The sequence below is a fragment of the Tachypleus tridentatus genome, unplaced genomic scaffold (assembly GCF_004210375.1).
Source record: "Tachypleus tridentatus isolate NWPU-2018 unplaced genomic scaffold, ASM421037v1 Hic_cluster_2, whole genome shotgun sequence".
Taxonomy (NCBI): Eukaryota; Metazoa; Arthropoda; class Merostomata; order Xiphosura; family Limulidae; genus Tachypleus; species Tachypleus tridentatus.
This window is the reverse complement of record NW_027467782.1, coordinates 30,763,634-30,787,587: the sequence shown is the minus strand read 5'-3', so window position 1 is coordinate 30,787,587 and position 23,954 is coordinate 30,763,634. Positions and strand designations below refer to the sequence as shown.

Sequence of the window (23,954 nt, the reverse complement as noted above, 5' to 3'; positions counted from 1 at the left end):
AATAGACTTTAAACAACTAAAAACATTTCAAAGGTGGACAATGTCACCATCGCCAATAACAATATCTAACAAATAAACCTTGGGACAAAACATGTTTAAAATGGTGCCATAATTAAGTCGTAATGACACACTGAAACAGTAAAATGTGGCTTAATGTAACAGACAATACATTGGTGCATCAGTCCCAGATAAAAGAAAACGATGAATTAAAAACTGTGACCAATGTGTAGTCTAGTTAGGACAATTTCCTCTTTCCATTTCTGGTCCTTAAGAAAGCAAGATAGCCAAAGTCCAATAGCACGTTTTATTTAGAAAAGCTTGTTTTCACGTTGCTCACTCCAAGTCGACTGCTAACTGGCATGAAGCTGAGCCTTGAATACAGGACCATAGTCCACGTATGGAACAGAAACAGCAGTGATAGAGCCAGAGCAGACAGATTTATCTGCAGTGTCACCAAGCTCGTTCCTGCAAATACCAATGTGGCCCAGTATCTAGAAACACTGAACAGAAGTAGATGTTAAAGAGAAATTGGCCAGTCGATTTTGAATATCAGTAAGAACTAAGATAAAACAATTCAAGGATCAGTAGAGAACTAAGCGAGTCAGTATAAATAGTACAATTTGAGTACTGCTTAGCTTCTGTGTGATACAGGACAAGAGAAATGACATACAGTTCAGCAGTGAACACAGAAACTGTAGAGAGGATTTTGTGCACAACCACCAAACCATGGCTGAGCCCACAGAGTCACCTGATTTTGAACCATCTGTATAAATAGGAATGGAAGGGTGGTTTGAAAGATGTTCTGCAAATAACATACAGTATTTCCAATCAGGAGTGTCTGCTTTTCTCAGATGACTTAAAGAAAGGTTACATCTTGGGACTGTAATAAGCCATGATAGGATGAGCTGACCAGTGGATACAGCAAATGTTATCAAGGATAGACCCAATTCATCCAACTGTACTTGGATACAAAGGCCAAAAGGAGCAATGGCTGATTGTCTATTTTGCAAAAGCATGGCCCACTGAGGAAGGAAAACATAATCCCAGGTGGAATGTTATGGTAAGGACTGAAGTTTTGAAGCATACAGTAAAGACAGTTGCAAAGAAGGTTCATGAGATTCTACGTATAAGCTATGAACAGGGGAAGTGCTGAAAGCCCTGGTGCAGAGCTGAAGTCCCTGATGATGATCTTGAAGGCCAAGGTGCTGGCAGAGCCATAGACCAGTGATCCATACTCTAGTTTTGATCAAGTAATAGCCTGATATATCTTTAGCAAAGAACATTGATCCACTTCCCAAGATGTGAAAGAGTGGACATGGAGGATGTTCAGTGCTCTTGTACATTTGACCTGTAGCTGCTTGATGTGTGTTATGAAGCTCAGCTTACAGTCAAAGATAAGCCCAAAGAACTTTGTTTCAGGGACCACAGTTAGCACAACTTCACCAATATTGAGTTCAGGATCAGGGTGAATACCCCATTGGTGGCAAAAGTGCATACAAACAGTTTTAGAAAGAGAGAATTAAAACTGTTTGCAGTGATCCACTTCAGAAAACAATTGAGGGCAGTTTGTAGCTGTCGCTCAATATACTGCATGTTTGATGATTGACATGAAATGTGAAAGTCATTGACATAGAGACCGTATGCAACAGTAAGAGGGAGTAGTTCAGAGATGGCATTAATCTTTATACTGAAAAATGTGTCACTCAAAACACAGCCCTGAAGAACTCCAAGTTCCTGTAGATAAAAACGGGAATGTGTTGAACCCACATGAACTTGGAATCACCTGTCCATTAAAAATTTTTTAATAAACATGGGTAAATGGCCAAGTAACCCATACATATGGAGGTCTCGTGAAATGCCATACCTCCATGTTGTGTCACAAGCCTTCTCAATATCAAAGAATATTGATACAAGATTTTGTCATTTGAGAAAAGCTTCTCTGATTAATATTTCAGGTCGAATCAAGTGGTCCATGGTGGAGCACTGTCGTTAGGACACTAGGTGGGCGAGAGGAGGTTATTTTCTTCAAGGAACCAAACAAGACGAGCTTTAACCATCCTCTCTAAGGTCTTACAGAGACATTTCATCAAAGCAATTGGATGGTAGTTTGAAGGAATCTTCGGATCCTTCCCAGGCTTAGAGAAAGATAGGAATATAGCTCAGTGCCAGGCATCAGGAAAACATTCTCCTGCCAGATCTGGTTGAAAACAATCAGAAAAACAGCAAGAGAAGCAGGAGAGAGATAGCACAGCATTTCATTGTGCACATCATCAGATCCAACCGAATGTACTGACAGACTGATGAAGAGCCAGTGTAAGGGGACGATTATAGTCACAGAGACAATCAGCTCAAAGGAAAGAAGTGATTACTCTGCCCAACTGGTGATAAAAGATATGTTGGTTGTGAACTTAATCCAAGAGTCCTTCTGGCTTTGACATATTACCCACCAAGCATGTGCACGGGCCTGTTGGAAAGCGATGCGATTCGAGAATGTGGGATACTTTTGAAAAGTATCCCACGTCCATTTTTTGAGTCTTCTGTGCCATGTGGCAGGCAAGATTCCACCACAGATGATGATATTGATCATAGGTCTCTCTAAGCAACAGGTAGAGAGAACAAACAGTGATGGTACGACACAAAGAAACACAAATGGCTACAGCCTCCAAGGGTGTGTTGAGTAACAAAGACAGGGTAAGCACATGCTGATCAACCAACAGTGCTACCCCTCCATGCACTTGTCCATCACACAGCCTGTCATTTCTGTACAAAGAAAACTGCTGAAAGGTGATTGTATCAGCAAGTTTCAGAAAGATTTCCTGCAAGGAAAGACATACAGGATGGTAGGAAGAAATAAGTGTTTTGATGTCACCCAGATTAGAATGTAAACTTCAACAGTTCCATTGTATCAAGGTGGCTACTTTTATTTATGTGTAGGCAAATTGGGTGCAGACCATGTTTTATTTCTTTATTGTCTTTATTCGAGGGAGGTTGACCAACCTCAATGGATCCTACCCTGGGTTGATTGGGCAAGCCTTTGTTGTTAGAAAAGGATTTCAGTGACTTAGGGTGCAAACAAATGATCATTTTGCACCTTGGGAAAGGAGAAGAAAGTGTAACCAAAACCAAAGGAAGCAGATATTGGGGTTTGCTGAAATTAATGTCAGAGACAAAGATGGGTGTTGACATTGATTCATTAACTTTTTTAACCATGGATGTCAGAAGACTTTCTGTTTGTTTTGAGAATGATTCTTTTGGAGGTACAGAGAGATCTGTCTGCACTCCCACTGTAGTAGTGGAATGAAGTGCATCAGCATAAGTCCAACATAAAGTGGTAGATAGCAATTTTCAAGCCTCAGGGCAAGTAATGTTTTGAATCGTCTTTAAACACTGTACCACCTTTTATTCCTTCCAACCATTTAGGGCAAGAATAAAAGTAAGATGGGTGAGAGCCATTGCAAGTGATGCAACAAGGGTCTGTTTCATACTCATAGACACCATAATCCTTGCCACTGCAACGAGCACATGTCAAGGAACCAAGACATGACGTCTCCGAGTGATCAAATGGCTGACACTGGAACTATCCGAGAGGGTTTGGAATGTATGGCCGTACCTTGCAGTTAAAATAACCTGCCTTGTTGGTAGCAGGTGGATGCTGTGATGTAAATGTTAAAATGAGGACATTGATCGGCATCAAAATTCCATCTTTGGGAGTGGGGATACACCTTACTGAAGAAACTCCTTGTGGTGGGAGAAACCAGTGGGAATCTCTGACTCAGGATGTTCTTCAAATCCCTATCAACAATAACTTCTTGTTACGAATTCAGAGTTGAATGAGGCATAACCTCAATAGGTATATTGCCTTGGAATGTAAGAGGAATTCACTGTGCTCGAGATGTGGATATTTCTACCAATATGTCACAAGAGCGAATCCTTATGACCAGCTTTGGAGAGCCAGTGAGACCTTCTGGTCCCTTCTCAATGAAAAAGGGAGACATTTGCCCTAAAGGTTTGTCTGAAAGAAAATGTAGTATAATAAAATAAGGTACAGAAGTAACAAATGTTAAAGATTGCTGTTCAGAATCTTCAAGATGTGATTGTTTACTCATAAACTATTTTTCACTATTTTGGTTAACTTTTTTATTTGGATGGTCCATAATAAAAATGAATTTTCGGTGTCCACTGTCCCCACCCACCATAAAGCCCTATGAGTGGATGCATTACAATGCCAAACAAGAACACTGCAACAACACCAGGGTTTCATGAGCACTATACCCAAACACCAGCATCAGGTACAATGTCCACAACACCTGCTGAGAACATCCAACACTGGTACTTGGTTAACCCTAGGCCAAGTGAACCAGCCAACTGACCCAAGGAGAGCCACCCCAAGGCTGCCCATCTACAGGAATTCAAGGCCACAGTGGTATGTTGGGGTTGGACCCCTCAACCATCAGGATCTTCTCCACCTCTTCATGGGTCACCATACACAACACACATGTTGGTGGATCTTTAGATCCCAAAAGAGGTAAACTAAAGAACAGAACCTCCCTGGAAGGTCCCTCAACAATCACAGGAATCCAGAATGAGGGGAACAACTACCTGAAGAAATCCACAATGGTAAATATTATTCATCATGTAATTAGACATTAAAACAATTACTTCAAGATATCCACAATGATATGTACCATTCTCCATGTAATTAGACATTAAAACAATTACTTCAAAGATATCCACAATGATATGTACCATTCTCCATGTAATTAGACATTAAAACAATTACTTCAAAGATATCCACAAATATGTACCATTCTCCATGTAATTAGACATTAAAACAATTACTTCAAAGATATCCACAACAATATGTACCATTCTCCATGTAATTAGACATTAAAACAATTACTTCAAAGATATCCACAATGATATGTACCATTCTCCATGTAATTAGACATTAAAACAATTACTTCAAAGATATCCACAATGATATGTACCATTCTCCATGTAATTAGACATTAAAACAATTACTTCAAAGATATCCACAATGATATGTACCATTCTCCATGTAATTAGACATTAAAACAATTACTTCAAAGATATCCACAATGATATGTACCATTCTCCATGTAATTAGACATTAAAACAATTACTTCAAAGATATCCACAATGATATGTACCATTCTCCATGTAATTAGACATTAAAACAATTACTTCAAAGATATCCACAATGATATGTACCATTCTCCATGTAATTAGACATTAAAACAATTACTTCAAAGATATCCACAATGATATGTACCATTCTCCATGTAATTAGACATTAAAACAATTACTTCAAAGATATCCACAATGATATGTACCATTCTCCATGTAATTAGACATTAAAACAATTACTTCAAAGATATCCACAATGATATGTACCATTCTCCATGTAATTAGACATTAAAACAATTACTTCAAAGATATCCACAATGATATGTACCATTCTCCATGTAATTAGACATTAAAACAATTACTTCAAAGATATCCACAATGATATGTACCATTCTCCATGTAATTAGACATTAAAACAATTACTTCAAAGATATCCACAATGATATGTACCATTCTCCATGTAATTAGACATTAAAACAATTACTTCAAAGATATCCACAATGATATCTACCATTCTCCATGTAATTAGACATTAAAACAATTACTTCAAAGATATCCACAATGATATGTACCATTCTCCATGTAATTAGACATTAAAACAATTACTTCAAAGATATCCACAATGATATGTACCATTCTCCATGTAATTAGACATTAAAACAATTACTTCAAAGATATCCACAATGATATGTACCATTCTCCATGTAATTAGACATTAAAACAATTACTTCAAAGATATCCACAATGATATGTACCATTCTCCATGTAATTAGACATTAAAACAATTACTTCAAAGATATCCACAATGAATATGTACCATTCTCCATGTAATTAGACATTAAAACAATTACTTAAAAGATATCCACAATGATATGTACCATTCTCCATGTAATTAGACATTAAAACAATTACTTCAAGATATCCACAATGATATGTACCATTCTCCATGTAATTAGACATTAAAACAATTACTTCAAAGATATCCACAATGATATGTACCATTCTCCATGTAATTAGACATTAAAACAATTACTTCAAAGATATCCACAATGATATGTACCATTCTCCATGTAATTAGACATTAAAACAATTACTTCAAAGATATCCACAATGATATGTACCATTCTCCATGTAATTAGACATTAAAACAATTACTTCAAAGATATCCACAATGATATGTACCATTCTCCATGTAATTAGACATTAAAACAATTACTTCAAGATATCCACAATATGTACCATTCTCCATGTAATTAGACATTAAAACAATTACTTCAAAGATATCCACAATGATATGTACCATTCTCCATGTAATTAGACATTAAAACAATTACTTCAAAGATATCCACAATGATATGTACCATTCTCCATGTAATTAGACATTAAAACAATTACAATTACAAAGATATCCACAATGATATGTACCATTCTCCATGTAATTAGACATTAAAACAATTACTTCAAAGATATCCACATGATATGTACCATTCTCCATGTAATTAGACATTAAAACAATTACTTCAAAGATATCCACAATGATATGTACCATTCTCCATGTAATTAGACATTAAAACAATTACTTCAAAGATATCCACAATGATATGTACCATTCTCCATGTAATTAGACATTAAAACAATTACTTCAAAGATATCCACAATGATATGTACCATTCTCCATGTAATTAGACATTAAAACAATTACTTCAAAGATATCCACAATGATATGTACCATTCTCCATGTAATTAGACATTAAAACAATTACTTCAAAGATATCCACAATGATATGTACCATTCTCCATGTAATTAGACATTAAAACAATTACTTCAAAGATATCCACAATGATATGTACCATTCTCCATGTAATTAGACATTAAAACAATTACTTCAAAGATATCCACAATGATATGTACCATTCTCCATGTAATTAGACATTAAAACAATTACTTCAAAGATATCCACAATATGTACCATTCTCCATGTAATTAGACATTAAAACAATTACTTCAAGATATCCACAATATGTACCATTCTCCATGTAATTAGACATTAAAACAATTACTTCAAAGATATCCACAATGATATGTACCATTCTCCATGTAATTAGACATTAAAACAATTACTTCAAAGATATCCACAATGATATGTACCATTCTCCATGTAATTAGACATTAAAACAATTACTTCAAAGATATCCACAATGATATGTACCATTCTCCATGTAATTAGACATTAAAACAATTACTTCAAAGATATCCACAATGATATGTACCATTCTCCATGTAATTAGACATTAAAACAATTACTTCAAAGATATCCACAATGATATGTACCATTCTCCATGTAATTAGACATTAAAACAATTACTTCAAAGATATCCACAATGATATGTACCATTCTCCATGTAATTAGACATTAAAACAATTACTTCAAGATATCCACAATATGTACCATTCTCCATGTAATTAGACATTAAAACAATTACTTCAAAGATATCCACAATGATATCTACCATTCTCCATGTAATTAGACATTAAAACAATTACTTCAAAGATATCAACAATTATATGTACCATTCTCCATGTAATTAGACATTAAAACAATTACTTCAAAGATATCCACAGTGATATCTACCATTCTCCATGTAATTAAACATTAAAACAATTACTTCAAAGATATCCACAATGATATGTACCATTCTCCATGTAATTAGACATTAAAACAATTACTTCAAAGATATCCACAATGATATGTACCATTCTCCATGTAATTAGACATTAAAACAATTACTTCAAAATATCCACAATGATATGTACCATTCTCCATGTAATTAGACATTAAAACAATTACTTCAAAGATATCCACAATGATATGTACCATTCTCCATGTAATTAGACATTAAAACAATTACTTCAAAGATATCCACAATGATATCTACCATTCTCCATGTAATTAGACATTAAAACAATTACTTCAAAGATATCCACAATGATATGTACCATTCTCCATGTAATTAGACATTAAAACAATTACTTCAAAGATATCCACAATGATATGTACCATTCTCCATGTAATTAGACATTAAAACAATTACTTCAAGATATCCACAGTATGTACCATTCTCCATGTAATTAGACATTAAAACAATTACTTCAAAGATATCCACAATGATATGTACCATTCTCCATGTAATTAGACATTAAAACAATTACTTCAAAGATATCCACAATGATATGTACCATTCTCCATGTAATTAGACATTAAAACAATTACTTCAAAGATATCCACAATGATATGTACCATTCTCCATGTAATTAGACATTAAAACAATTACTTCAAAGATATCCACAATGATATGTACCATTCTCCATGTAATTAGACATTAAAACAATTACTTCAAAGATATCCACAATGATATGTACCATTCTCCATGTAATTAGACATTAAAACAATTACTTCAAAGATATCCACAATGATATGTACCATTCTCCATGTAATTAGACATTAAAACAATTACTTCAAAGATATCCACAATGATATGTACCATTCTCCATGTAATTAGACATTAAAACAATTACTTCAAAGATATCCACAATGATATGTACCATTCTCCATGTAATTAGACATTAAAACAATTACTTCAAAGATATCCACAATGATATGTACCATTCTCCATGTAATTAGACATTAAAACAATTACTTCAAAGATATCCACAAATATGTACCATTCTCCATGTAATTAGACATTAAAACAATTACTTCAAAGATAAATGTAATATAAAACACAATGATATCCACAATGATATGTACCATTCTCCATGTAATTAGACATTAAAACAATTACTTCAAAGATATCCACAATGATATGTACCATTCTCCATGTAATTAGACATTAAAACAATTACTTCAAAGATATCCACAATGATATGTACCATTCTCCATGTAATTAGACATTAAAACAATTACTTCAAAGATATCCACAATGATATGTACCATTCTCCATGTAATTAGACATTAAAACAATTACTTCAAAGATATCCACAATGATATGTACCATTCTCCATGTAATTAGACATTAAAACAATTACTTCAAAGATATCCACAATGATATGTACCATTCTCCATGTAATTAGACATTAAAACAATTACTTCAAAGATATCCACAATGATATGTACCATTCTCCATGTAATTAGACATTAAAACAATTACTTCAAAGATATCCACAATGATATGTACCATTCTCCATGTAATTAGACATTAAAACAATTACTTCAAAGATATCCACAATGATATGTACCATTCTCCATGTAATTAGACATTAAAACAATTACTTCAAAGATATCCACAATGATATGTACCATTCTCCATGTAATTAGACATTAAAACAATTACTTCAAGATATCCACAATATGTACCATTCTCCATGTAATTAGACATTAAAACAATTACTTCAAAGATATCCACAATGATATGTACCATTCTCCATGTAATTAGACATTAAAACAATTACTTCAAAGATATCCACAATGATATGTACCATTCTCCATGTAATTAGACATTAAAACAATTACTTCAAAGATATCCACAATGATATCTACCATTCTCCATGTAATTAGACATTAAAACAATTACTTCAAAGATATCCACAATGATATGTACCATTCTCCATGTAATTAGACATTAAAACTTCGATATACTTCAAGATATCCACAATATGTACCATTCTCCATGTAATTAGACATTAAAACAATTACTTCAAAAATATCCACAGTGATATCTACCATTCTCCATGTAATTAGACATTAAAACAATAACTTCAAAATATCAACAATTATATGTACCATTCTCCATGTAATTAGACATTAAAACAATTACTTCAAAGATATCCACAGTGATATCTACCATTCTCCATGTAATTAAACATTAAAACAATTACTTCAAAGATATCCACAATGATATGTACCATTCTCCATGTAATTAGACATTAAAACAATTACTTCAAAGATATCCACAATGATATGTACCATTCTCCATGTAATTAGACATTAAAACAATTACTTCAAAATATCCACAATATGTACCATTCTCCATGTAATTAGACATTAAAACAATTACTTCAAAGATATCCACAATGATATGTACCATTCTCCATGTAATTAGACATTAAAACAATTACTTCAAGATATCCACAATGATATGTACCATTCTCCATGTAATTAGACATTAAAACAATTACTTCAAAGATATCCACAATGATATGTACCATTCTCCATGTAATTAGACATTAAAACAATTACTTCAAAGATATCCACAATGATATGTACCATTCTCCATGTAATTAGACATTAAAACAATTACTTCAAAGATATCCACAATGATATGTACCATTCTCCATGTAATTAGACATTAAAACAATTACTTCAAAGATATCCACAATGATATGTACCATTCTCCATGTAATTAGACATTAAAACAATTACTTCAAAGATATCCACAATGATATGTACCATTCTCCATGTAATTAGACATTAAAACAATTACTTCAAAGATATCCACAATGATATGTACCATTCTCCATGTAATTAGACATTAAAACAATTACTTCAAAGATATCCACAATGATATGTACCATTCTCCATGTAATTAGACACTAAAACGATTACTTCAAAGATATCCACAATCCACAATAATATGTACCATTCTCCATGTAATTAGACATTAAAACAATTACTTCAAAGATATCCACAATGATATGTACCATTCTCCATGTAATTAGACATTAAAACAATTACTTCAAGATATCCACAATGATATGTACCATTCTCCATGTAATTAGACATTAAAACAATTACTTCAAAGATATCCACAATGATATGTACCATTCTCCATGTAATTAGACATTAAAACAATTACTTCAAAGATATCCACAATGATATGTACCATTCTCCATGTAATTAGACATTAAAACAATTACTTCAAAGATATCCACAATGATATGTACCATTCTCCATGTAATTAGACATTAAAACAATTACTTCAAAGATATCCACAATGATATGTACCATTCTCCATGTAATTAGACATTAAAACAATTACTTCAAGATATCCACAATATGTACCATTCTCCATGTAATTAGACATTAAAACAATTACTTCAAAGATATCCACAATGATATCTACCATTCTCCATGTAATTAGACATTAAAACAATTACTTCAAAGATATCCACAATGATATGTACCATTCTCCATGTAATTAGACATTAAAACAATTACTTCAAAGATATCCACAATGATATGTACCATTCTCCATGTAATTAGACATTAAAACAATTACTTCAAAGATATCCACAATGATATGTACCATTCTCCATGTAATTAGACATTAAAACAATTACTTCAAAGATATCCACAATGATATGTACCATTCTCCATGTAATTAGACATTAAAACAATTACTTCAAAGATATATCCACAATAATATGTACCATTCTCCATGTAATTAGACATTAAAACAATTACTTCAAAGATATCCACAATGATATGTACCATTCTCCATGTAATTAGACATTAAAACAATTACTTCAAAGATATCCACAATGATATGTACCATTCTCCATGTAATTAGACATTAAAACAATTACTTCAAGATATCCACAATGATATGTACCATTCTCCATGTAATTAGACATTAAAACAATTACTTCAAAGATATCCACAATGATATGTACCATTCTCCATGTAATTAGACATTAAAACAATTACTTCAAAGATATCCACAATGATATGTACCATTCTCCATGTAATTAGACATTAAAACAATTACTTCAAAGATATCCACAATGATATGTACCATTCTCCATGTAATTAGACATTAAAACAATTACTTCAAAGATATCCACAATGATATGTACCATTCTCCATGTAATTAGACATTAAAACAATTACTTCAAAGATATCCACAATGATATGTACCATTCTCCATGTAATTAGACATTAAAACAATTACTTCAAAGATATCCACAATGATATGTACCATTCTCCATGTAATTAGACATTAAAACAATTACTTCAAGATATCCACAATGATATGTACCATTCTCCATGTAATTAGACATTAAAACAATTACTTCAAAGATATCCACAATGATATGTACCATTCTCCATGTAATTAGACATTAAAACAATTACTTCAAAGATATCCACAAATATACCATTCTCCATGTAATTAGACATTAAAACAATTACTTCAAAGATATATATGTACCATTCTCCATGTAATTAGACATTAAAACAATTACTTCAAAGATATCCACAATGATATGTACCATTCTCCATGTAATTAGACATTAAAACAATTACTTCAAAGATATCCACAATGATATGTACCATTCTCCATGTAATTAGACATTAAAACAATTACTTCAAAGATATCCACAATGATATGTACCATTCTCCATGTAATTAGACATTAAAACAATTACTTCAAAGATATCCACAATGATATGTACCATTCTCCATGTAATTAGACATTAAAACAATTACTTCAAAGATATCCACAATGATATGTACCATTCTCCATGTAATTAGACATTAAAACAATTACTTAAAAGATATCCACAATGATATGTACCATTCTCCATGTAATTAGACATTAAAACAATTACTTCAAGATATCCACAATGATATGTACCATTCTCCATGTAATTAGACATTAAAACAATTACTTCAAAGATATCCACAATGATATGTACCATTCTCCATGTAATTAGACATTAAAACAATTACTTCAAGATATCCACAATACGTACCATTCTCCATGTAATTAGACATTAAAACAATTACTTCAAAGATATCCACAATGATATGTACCATTCTCCATGTAATTAGACATTAAAACAATTACTTCAAAGATATCCACAATGATATGTACCATTCTCCATGTAATTAGACATTAAAACAATTACTTCAAGATATCCACAGTATGTACCATTCTCCATGTAATTAGACATTAAAACAATTACTTCAAAGATATCCACAATGATATGTACCATTCTCCATGTAATTAGACATTAAAACAATTACTTCAAAGATATCCACAATGATATGTACCATTCTCCATGTAATTAGACATTAAAACAATTACTTCAAAGATATCCACAATGATATGTACCATTCTCCATGTAATTAGACATTAAAACAATTACTTCAAGATATCCACAATATGTACCATTCTCCATGTAATTAGACATTAAAACAATTACTTCAAAAATATCCACAATGATATGTACCATTCTCCATGTAATTAGACATTAAAACAATAACTTCAAAATATCAACAATTATATGTACCATTCTCCATGTAATTAGACATTAAAACAATTACTTCAAAGATATCCACAGTGATATCTACCATTCTCCATGTAATTAGACATTAAAACAATTACTTCAAATATATCCACAATGATATGTACCATTCTCCATGTAATTAGACATTAAAACAATTACTTCAAAGATATCCACAATACGTACCATTCTCCATGTAATTAGACATTAAAACAATTACTTCAAAGATATCCACAATGATATGTACCATTCTCCATGTAATTAGACATTAAAACAATTACAAGATTCACAAGATATACCATTCTCCATGTAATTAGACATTAAAACAATTACTTCAAAGATATCCACAATGATATGTACCATTCTCCATGTAATTAGACATTAAAACAATTACTTCAAAGATATCCACAATGATATGTACCATTCTCCATGTAATTAGACATTAAAACAATTACTTCAAAGATATCCACAATGATATGTACCATTCTCCATGTAATTAGACATTAAAACAATTACTTCAAAGATATCCACAATGATATGTACCATTCTCCATGTAATTAGACATTAAAACAATTACTTCAAAGATATCCACAATGATATGTACCATTCTCCATGTAATTAGACATTAAAACAATTACTTCAAAGATATCCACAATGATATGTACCATTCTCCATGTAATTAGACATTAAAACAATTACTTCAAAGATATCCACAATGATATGTACCATTCTCCATGTAATTAGACATTAAAACAATTACTTCAAAGATATCCACAATGATATGTACCATTCTCCATGTAATTAGACATTAAAACAATTACTTCAAAGATATCCACAATGATATGTACCATTCTCCATGTAATTAGACATTAAAACAATTACTTCAAGATATCCACAATATGTACCATTCTCCATGTAATTAGACATTAAAACAATTACTTCAAAGATATCCACAATGATATGTACCATTCTCCATGTAATTAGACATTAAAACAATTACTTCAAAATATCCACAATGATATGTACCATTCTCCATGTAATTAGACATTAAAACAATTACTTCAAAGATATCCACAATGATATGTACCATTCTCCATGTAATTAGACATTAAAACAATTACTTCAAAGATATCCACAATGATATGTACCATTCTCCATGTAATTAGACATTAAAACAATTACTTCAAAGATATCCACAATGATATGTACCATTCTCCATGTAATTAGACATTAAAACAATTACTTCAAAGATATCCACAATGATATGTACCATTCTCCATGTAATTAGACATTAAAACAATTACTTCAAAGATATCCACAATGATATGTACCATTCTCCATGTAATTAGACATTAAAACAATTACTTCAAAGATATCCACAATGATATGTACCATTCTCCATGTAATTAGACATTAAAACAATTACTTCAAAGATATCCACAATGATATGTACCATTCTCCATGTAATTAGACATTAAAACAATTACTTCAAAGATATCCACAATGATATGTACCATTCTCCATGTAATTAGACATTAAAACAATTACTTAAAAGATATCCACAATGATATGTACCATTCTCCATGTAATTAGACATTAAAACAATTACTTCAAGATATCCACAATGATATGTACCATTCTCCATGTAATTAGACATTAAAACAATTACTTCAAAGATATCCACAATGATATGTACCATTCTCCATGTAATTAGACATTAAAACAATTACTTCAAAGATATCCACAATGATATGTACCATTCTCCATGTAATTAGACATTAAAACAATTACTTCAAAGATATCCACAATGATATGTACCATTCTCCATGTAATTAGACATTAAAACAATTACTTCAAGATATCCACAATGATATGTACCATTCTCCATGTAATTAGACATTAAAACAATTACTTCAAAGATATCCACAATGATATGTACCATTCTCCATGTAATTAGACATTAAAACAATTACTTCAAAGATATCCACAATGATATGTACCATTCTCCATGTAATTAGACATTAAAACAATTACTTCAAAGATATCCACAATGATATGTACCATTCTCCATGTAATTAGACATTAAAACAATTACTTCAAAGATATCCACAATGATATGTACCATTCTCCATGTAATTAGACATTAAAACAATTACTTCAAAGATATCCACAATGATATGTACCATTCTCCATGTAATTAGACATTAAAACAATTACTTCAAGATATCCACATGATATGTACCATTCTCCATGTAATTAGACATTAAAACAATTACTTCAAAGATATCCACAATGATATGTACCATTCTCCATGTAATTAGACATTAAAACAATTACTTCAAAGATATCCACAATGATATGTACCATTCTCCATGTAATTAGACATTAAAACAATTACTTCAAAGATATCCACAATGATATGTACCATTCTCCATGTAATTAGACATTAAAACAATTACTTCAAAGATATCCACAATGATATGTACCATTCTCCATGTAATTAGACATTAAAACAATTACTTCAAAGATATCCACAATGATATGTACCATTCTCCATGTAATTAGACATTAAAACAATTACTTCAAAGATATCCACAATGATATGTACCATTCTCCATGTAATTAGACATTAAAACAATTACTTCAAAGATATCCACAATGATATGTACCATTCTCCATGTAATTAGACATTAAAACAATTACTTCAAAGATATCCACAATGATATGTACCATTCTCCATGTAATTAGACATTAAAACAATTACTTCAAAGATATCCACAATGATATGTACCATTCTCCATGTAATTAGACATTAAAACAATTACTTCAAAGATATCCACAATGATATGTACCATTCTCCATGTAATTAGACATTAAAACAATTACTTCAAAGATATCCACAATGATATGTACCATTCTCCATGTAACCTCAGAACTTTTATATTTTTGCTTCTTCAGTTTATTTTGTCCCCATTACTTTAAGACTTTTGTCAATATGATTGTTAATCCTTTGTTAGTTACTTTCATTTAAACTCTTATTTTTTAATTCTGTAAGCATGAAATGCATCACTTTTCTTATAATGTGATAAAACAGTTACGTAAGAACATTATATCTACCCTGGTACATACAATTTATCTTGTAAATAGAAATAAAATCAATTGCAATCACTTGAGATCATGGTGGAATCCACACTGGTATTAACTATTCCCTTGTAAGTAGATATAAAAAATTACTTAAGAACATGATAACATGTATGGTGATTTATACTTTTATATAAATGGAGATTTAATATAATTACCTGAGAACGTGACTGTATCCACGCTGGTATGCACCATTTTCCATGGAGGCTGCTGATAAAGGTCCCATCTGCTGAGTTCTTACAATTTTACACTATGTGAGATAGTCAAGGGTGGAACAAAATTTACCACATCAATCCAAAAAAGTATTTTGAATATTTCCTAGAGACATGAATAATCTTTAAGTGACATGCCTCTTCACTTCTTCCAAATACATTTACATTACTAACATATAAAAAAAATATATATTGCACTTGAATGTTGGAAATACATCTTTGTTAATTAAAGCATTTATTTTCTTATGGAGATACAAAAGTTTATTTATACTATGATTATACTTCAAAACTCAGGAAGGAAACTAAGTTTTTCTCAAGAACTTTGCTATAATGTTGTGTATGATTATAACCAATGGCAAAAATCAAAATTAATTGAAAATTTATGTTACAAGATCTTCTACATAACATCACATTCATGGTATGAACTTATTTTCATATGCTCTCAATGAACAGGTAGATTTAAACAGTTTGAATACATCTTTGGTGTTAAATTCACTTATTTTTTGTGGAGATGGTTTACCACAGGTTTGTTACGTAGCTGTGCATGTATCATACTTCGATTAAATTGTTGTGAATTGGCACTTGTTGTATATTGCTGAATCATGTCAGTAGAACCTTCCAAGATTTACACACTATCACAAATTATTGCATCATAATATCCCATGAAAACCATTGTGTAAAGCAACTGAGGCCTCTTTCAGACAACAAATATGCATCCAAAATGTACTTTGAGTTGGTCACTTAGATATATCTAGACAGTCTGAGTGGGAGTTTAGCCATAAAGAGTGTATTCTGGTTATTTCTGAAGTGAAATTATCACAGACTGTATTGTAACAACAAAGTAAAAATTATATGAACAAGATTGTGTGAGCTTTAAGAAAAGGAGACAACAATTTAAAGATTTGGATACAACTGTAATAGCCAACAGTGTAATGAACATTTGAATATATGTTTGACTTGTTTTAATTTACTATTATTTAAAAAAAAGTGAACTCTATGCTGTTTCTTCACTGTTGAAATGCCAACAAGTCAGACACTTACTGTAAAGCATAGGCCTATAAATTCACAGCTGAAGCAATAGAATAAATATTGTAGAGGCCACATATACACCATTTTAACTGGCTTTGATAAGTGGATGGTGAAGGGCAAATAACTTAGCCTTAAAGATGGTGATATATGAGAGTTTGTTACACAACAACAAGACATAAAGAGAGAAACAAACAACAAAAAAAGAGAAGAAAAAGAAAGGCTGAAAAAAGAAATGAAAAACTGGAAACTGAGAGAGAGGAGAGACTAAAAAACAAAGAGAATATAACAGTACAACTTGAAGTCACTAAGTTTAACAAGCAAATTGAAGGATCATTAACAATGGGCTGACAAAACTTGATGAATAGAAAGACAACATGAATGATCTAATGAGAAGTGAAGGATTCACCCCTCAAGGTCAAAACTGGGACAAAAACAATTTGACATTTTCGCTTAGTTTCCTTTTCACAGTAAAAGGACTACAAGTGTATGTAGGTGTAATATCAGAAGATGCCATGGACTAGAATATGTTAAAAATTGCCTTGCTGAAATGCAATGAAATTACATAGGATGGTTTTTGTTAGAATTTAGAAAAGGCAAAGTTGACACTAGAGAAACTATATTTCAGTTTGTGGCATGTCTACAGCAATATTTCACAAGGTGAATTTACATGGCCAAGTGTGAAGATAGTTTTGAAGGACTGGTAAACCTACTAACAGATGAATAATTCATTATCATGTACTCCACTTACATGTCATTTTTTGTACCAGAAAGAGCACCAAATGACATGATAAAGATGATCAAGCTGGCAAAATAGAATGTGGAAGCCCATGGGGAGAACATAACAGGCAAATCCAATCATAACCATTCAAAGCCAAGAAGAGGGATTGCAAGCAGGATGCCACCACAGGTGACAAGAAGTCGTCAGACAAATGGGAGATACTACACTTGTTAGAAAATGAGACATATTGTGATATGATTGCAGGTTTGCAACCAACAAGAATCTCAAATCAAGCAGTTAGAGTTACCTACAAAGATGGTGCTAGTAAGATACTAGAGAAGAATGATTGTCACTGTTGCCAGAAATCACATAAAATAATTCATGATTAAACAGTACTTGAATGACAGTCAGTTCAAATTAACAAACGGATCAATCACAACTTATCAGTAGGTGAACACTATGTTTGGCAACAAAAACATGACAGTGAAATGAAACACTGGGAGCAGAAGTGAGAATTACTCTAGTATCAAATGACCAGATAATGGCAAAAGTACATATATGTGTGCTGACTGATGGGACAGTGAGAAAGTTTCCTATAGTAACAATAAAGGGAAACTCCATACTATGTGGGAGACCTTGAGACAACACATAAGAAAGCACCCATTTATGACATGGTAATCAGCAATATACCTGACAACAGAAATTTGAAAAAACCAGACAGAAAGGAGGCTGATGAAGTATCTGCAGTCACCACAAGAATTCAAAAAAATAAAAGCAAGCAAAACATCAACCCTCTGCAAATCTCAAAAAGTGACATTGTGTATGTATGTCTATGGGAATTGAAGGAAGCACAGAAGAAAGACCCTTCAATGATGAAACTTTGAAACAATGTCTAAGAGACAATTGAGCACAAAATGAGGAAAAAAAGGATATACAGAACAGAGAATCAGAAGGAAGTGCTGTATCAGATCTATCAAAGCACTTCTACCAGAAGTTAAATAGATCATTGTACCAACAAAGCACTAGACTCAAGTAATGAAGAAGTTTGCCAACAAGTAACTTGTGAAATGACACCAAGGAATAAAGAAGATGGCATACAAAATAAAGGGACTCTACCTAGAATGAATGTAGCCATAGAGCCATGAGATGAAATGTCTCTTATAGGAGTGCTATCCAACACAGTTGCCATGGACTTGATTGGACAACTAACACCTAAGAAGTCGAAGGATTAACATTTCAGTAAGAAGGTTTCTGTTCTTTAAAGACACAACAAACTCATCTGAAGGTTAGTAATTTTCACACACACAAAAATATGAAAATCTGAGACCACTGGGTGTAGATGACATGTACAAAAGTGTCAACATCAATGAAGAAATTAATGACAAATTGAAGAAAGAAGTAGCAGTGTGCATCTGTCTCCACAGACAGATAAAGCCAGACAGACTGTGACTATGACCAAGAACTCAGTCAAAGTGAAGCCCTACCAAATGTTCTACATAATAAAAGCCTGATTAAGCTAAAAGTTAAAGTAATGTTAGAAGCTGGAATAACTGGGCCTTTGAATTAAGTTTACTGTTCACTGGTGGTAATCATGAAGACCATGAATGTCTCACAACCATCTGTACAGATTTCCAGAAAATAAACTTTATGACAGAATTTGGCTCCAAACCTATGGGCAACCCAGATGCTATTGCAGTGAAAATAAATGGGCCCAAGTTCGTCACTAAGGTCAATCTCAGAAAAGTGTATTGGCAAAGTTTAAAGAGAAGACAGCCTTTTTGACACCTGATGAATGGTACCAATTCAAGAAAGATGCCATCTGGATTAATCAATTCAGCGGCAGCATTCAACTTCTTGATGAGAATAATGTTGAAAAAAAACCACCATCACTGTGTACGATGTAACCATCTGAAGAAACTCAGGGATCTGTTCAGAAAGACACTGAGCAGTGAGATCTGTGACTCAAGAAGTGTTTGGCCACCATACTGACATTTGGAACTTCTTCAACAGTCTGTATGGAAGGAGTTCATCATCCAAATGAATCATCAACCACTTGCAAAGATCCAGAGATATAAAACTGACTGTGCAATAATCATGAGTTAGGTATTGTACCCCAAGAACTTCTGGTCCCACACTGAATCCAACAAGAGGACTGCAAATGTTGGTGCAAGACTGTATGAGTAGACTTTTTGGTTGAACTGGAAACAGTCTTTGTATATAGTACAAAAAATAATTGTAAACACGTTTCTTAAAGAGAAGCTTATTGTTATATCCACACAAGTGTTTAAGTTTAATGTAAGTGTTATTACTTAAGTAGTATAAGAGAGAGTGTTCAATTTAGTTATTTTTAGTAGCAGTAGTTTATAATTACTTTTCTGTGTATGAATCACAGACTGTGATTTATACTTGCTGTACTATTGCATTATTTTATTAGAAACTTCTAAATTTTTCTCATTGTTTTGATTGAATATTATTTTATCACAATAACTCATAATGTGAAGAATGTTTAAGACCTCTGTGAAGTTATAAATGTGTGTCAAAAATGTAGTTTGGGTTAGTTTGATTGAACAGATAGATCTAGCCTGTGTGATTGTGAGTTTAGCCATAAAAAGCATATATTGGTGATTTCTAACTTGAAATTATCACAAACTATATTGTAACAATATAGAAGACAAGAATTAATTTGTTTTGTAAATTGGATTCTAAAGTAACTGGACCAGGCTATGTGGATTTTGATGAAAAGAAGACAAGTATTTAATGCTCTAGATACAACTGTGCTAGCAAATAATGAAAAAAACATTTGTTTATACATTTTAATTGTTTTAATACATTATTACCTGAAACAAGAGAACTGTATGCTGTTTGTTTGTTATTGAAATTTGTTGCCAAGTCCCAGACACCAACTACAAAGAATCCAGCCATATATATATATATATATATATATATATATATACAATAAACTAAAACACCCTGACAACAAACAAGGTAAACAGATGCAAATCTCTATGTCACCTGTTCCAAATAAATAGCTAGATTTAAAATAAAAGCCATAACTAGGATAAACAAATGCACATACTTATTTTAATCTGTTTCAAATAAATAGCTAAATTTAAACTAAGAACTATTACTATGATACAGATACACATACTTATTTTCATCCCTTTCAAATAAATGACTAGATTTCAACTATATACAACAACTACAATAAGTAGATGTACATAGTTCTTTAAGGGGAGCCATTTTCTTTTCCCATGATGTAGATTTAGTTTGAATATTCATACAGTGTAGATAATATATATACATACATACAATAACAATTACAAAATATGATACTTTTGTTGATATTATATTTTCTTGACTAATAAGTAATAGCAAAAAAAGACGATTTGTTTTTTAAAATTACAAAATAGTTTTCCACTACAGTTTATGGAATCAATGAAATGGACAATCTTAGCTCAACTTTTACTATGTAAGAGAACTCATAATTTTTCAAACTGTGTGACTTAAAAAGGACATGAACTCAAGTGTTCTTGTTTTAATATATATTATTTATTATTTGAATGTTTACTCACACAATAATATTCCAAACATAACTCATAAACAACTTGATATATCTTATATATGAGTTCTGATCAAAAAGATTTCTTCTGTTACAGGTGCCAGTACAGAGGCAGTAAGCTTTACTGAGGTGTGTACAAAGTACAAATAGTGATCTACATCACGGATAAACCACTTATCCAGACCTTATACCCGTGTTCAAAGACAGAAGCATCTCTTGCTTCTGTTGAAATATAAATGGACAGAAAATAAAAGCAACATGTTTGCATCAAATTTTGTATGAAAAATGGTACAGTAGGAACAGAAATCATTGAAATGTTAAGAACTGCTAGTAATTATGATTGCTTAAGTAAAACTGTTGTTTATCAGTGGATAAAACACTTCCAAGATGTCCAGAAATCAGTCAAAGATGACGACCATTCTGGGCAATCACCGACATCATCCACTGATGAAATGGTTGCTAAGATGAAAGAAAATAGTCAAAGTCATCAAAGATTAACTATTCATGAAATTGCTGACAAACTGAACATTTCCTTTGCATTATGTCATGTGATTTTAGCTGAAAAACTCTGCATGTGTCTAGTGTCTGCAAAATGTTTTCCAAGGCTGTTGATGGATGACCAAAAGTTTCACCATCAACAAGTGTGTGAGGATCTGAAAAGAAGGCTAGAAATTGATCCAAATTTCATCAACATCATTATTACTGGTGATTGAGTCATGGGTACACAGTTATGACCCTGAAACGAAATTTCAATCACCCCAGTGGAATTCTCCATCATCACCACTTCCAAAAAAATATGACAGTCTTGATCAAATGTAAAGACAATGTTGATCGTGTTTTTTGATGTTCAAGGTATTGTTCATCATGAATGCGTGCCTAATGGCCAGACAGTTAACCAAGCATTTTATAAAAAGGTCCTAATTTGCTTGAGGGAAGAAATTAGAAGAAACTGCTGCGAGCTGTGGAAAATGATTATTGGTTTCTCTGTCACGACAATGCACCTTCACATAGTGCTGTATCTGTTCAACGTTTGGCAGAAAGAAACATTCCTGTGATACCACACCCCCTGTAATCTCCCAATCTTGCCACATGTGATTTTGTTCTGTTCCCAAAAATCAAAATTAAGTTGAAAGGAAGCTGATTTTATGACATTCCAACCATCCACAATTGTGTGAAAGCAGAACATAGTCACACAAAAGTTGAAGGCTTTCGAAAATGGCAGGAACATCAGGATAAGTGTGTATTAGCTGGAGGGGATTACTTTGAACGGGATATAATATAATACTGATGTATGTACATTGTTCTGTGCAATAAAAGTGAAGTCTTAGAACTTTTTGACCATACATCATATATTGCAAATAGTGGTCTCTGTTCAATCATTTGCCTGTCTCCAGTTTGAAAAGTTGCACAAAGAAACAAAACTCAACATTTACTTTTGAAATTACAGAAGAACAGACATGGATAATGTTGATGCCAAATTTTATTTCACAAACAGGATATTCTACATTAAATGTTAGAAAGTAATCATACTGTCATTCAAATTTCAAAATGTAACATAACTTAAAGAATAAAAATGTACATTTACCATATGTTATTGCTGAGCACCACTTAGGATGACTAAAATGCTCAACAATTACTTTTGCAGTGTGTGGTACAAATATGTCAGAGGCTTGACACTGAGTGAAACCAAGAGTGCAACACAATAAACATTTTCTTAAAGTCTACAATATAATTTAAATTGAAAGATCCAATGGGTCATTTAGGTTGGAGCTAGAAGGGGCTCAGCCCTAGGGCTTATGGTCT

At 32.1% G+C, this 23,954-nt stretch overlaps 1 protein-coding gene across 6 annotated transcripts in view; it reads right to left on the bottom strand.

Annotated features, from left to right (window-relative positions):
- The window catches only part of LOC143242831 (serine/threonine-protein kinase ATR-like), a 97,831-nt gene that overhangs the window by 31,525 nt on the left and 42,352 nt on the right, over nucleotides 1–23,954 (bottom strand). The window lies entirely within an intron of this gene.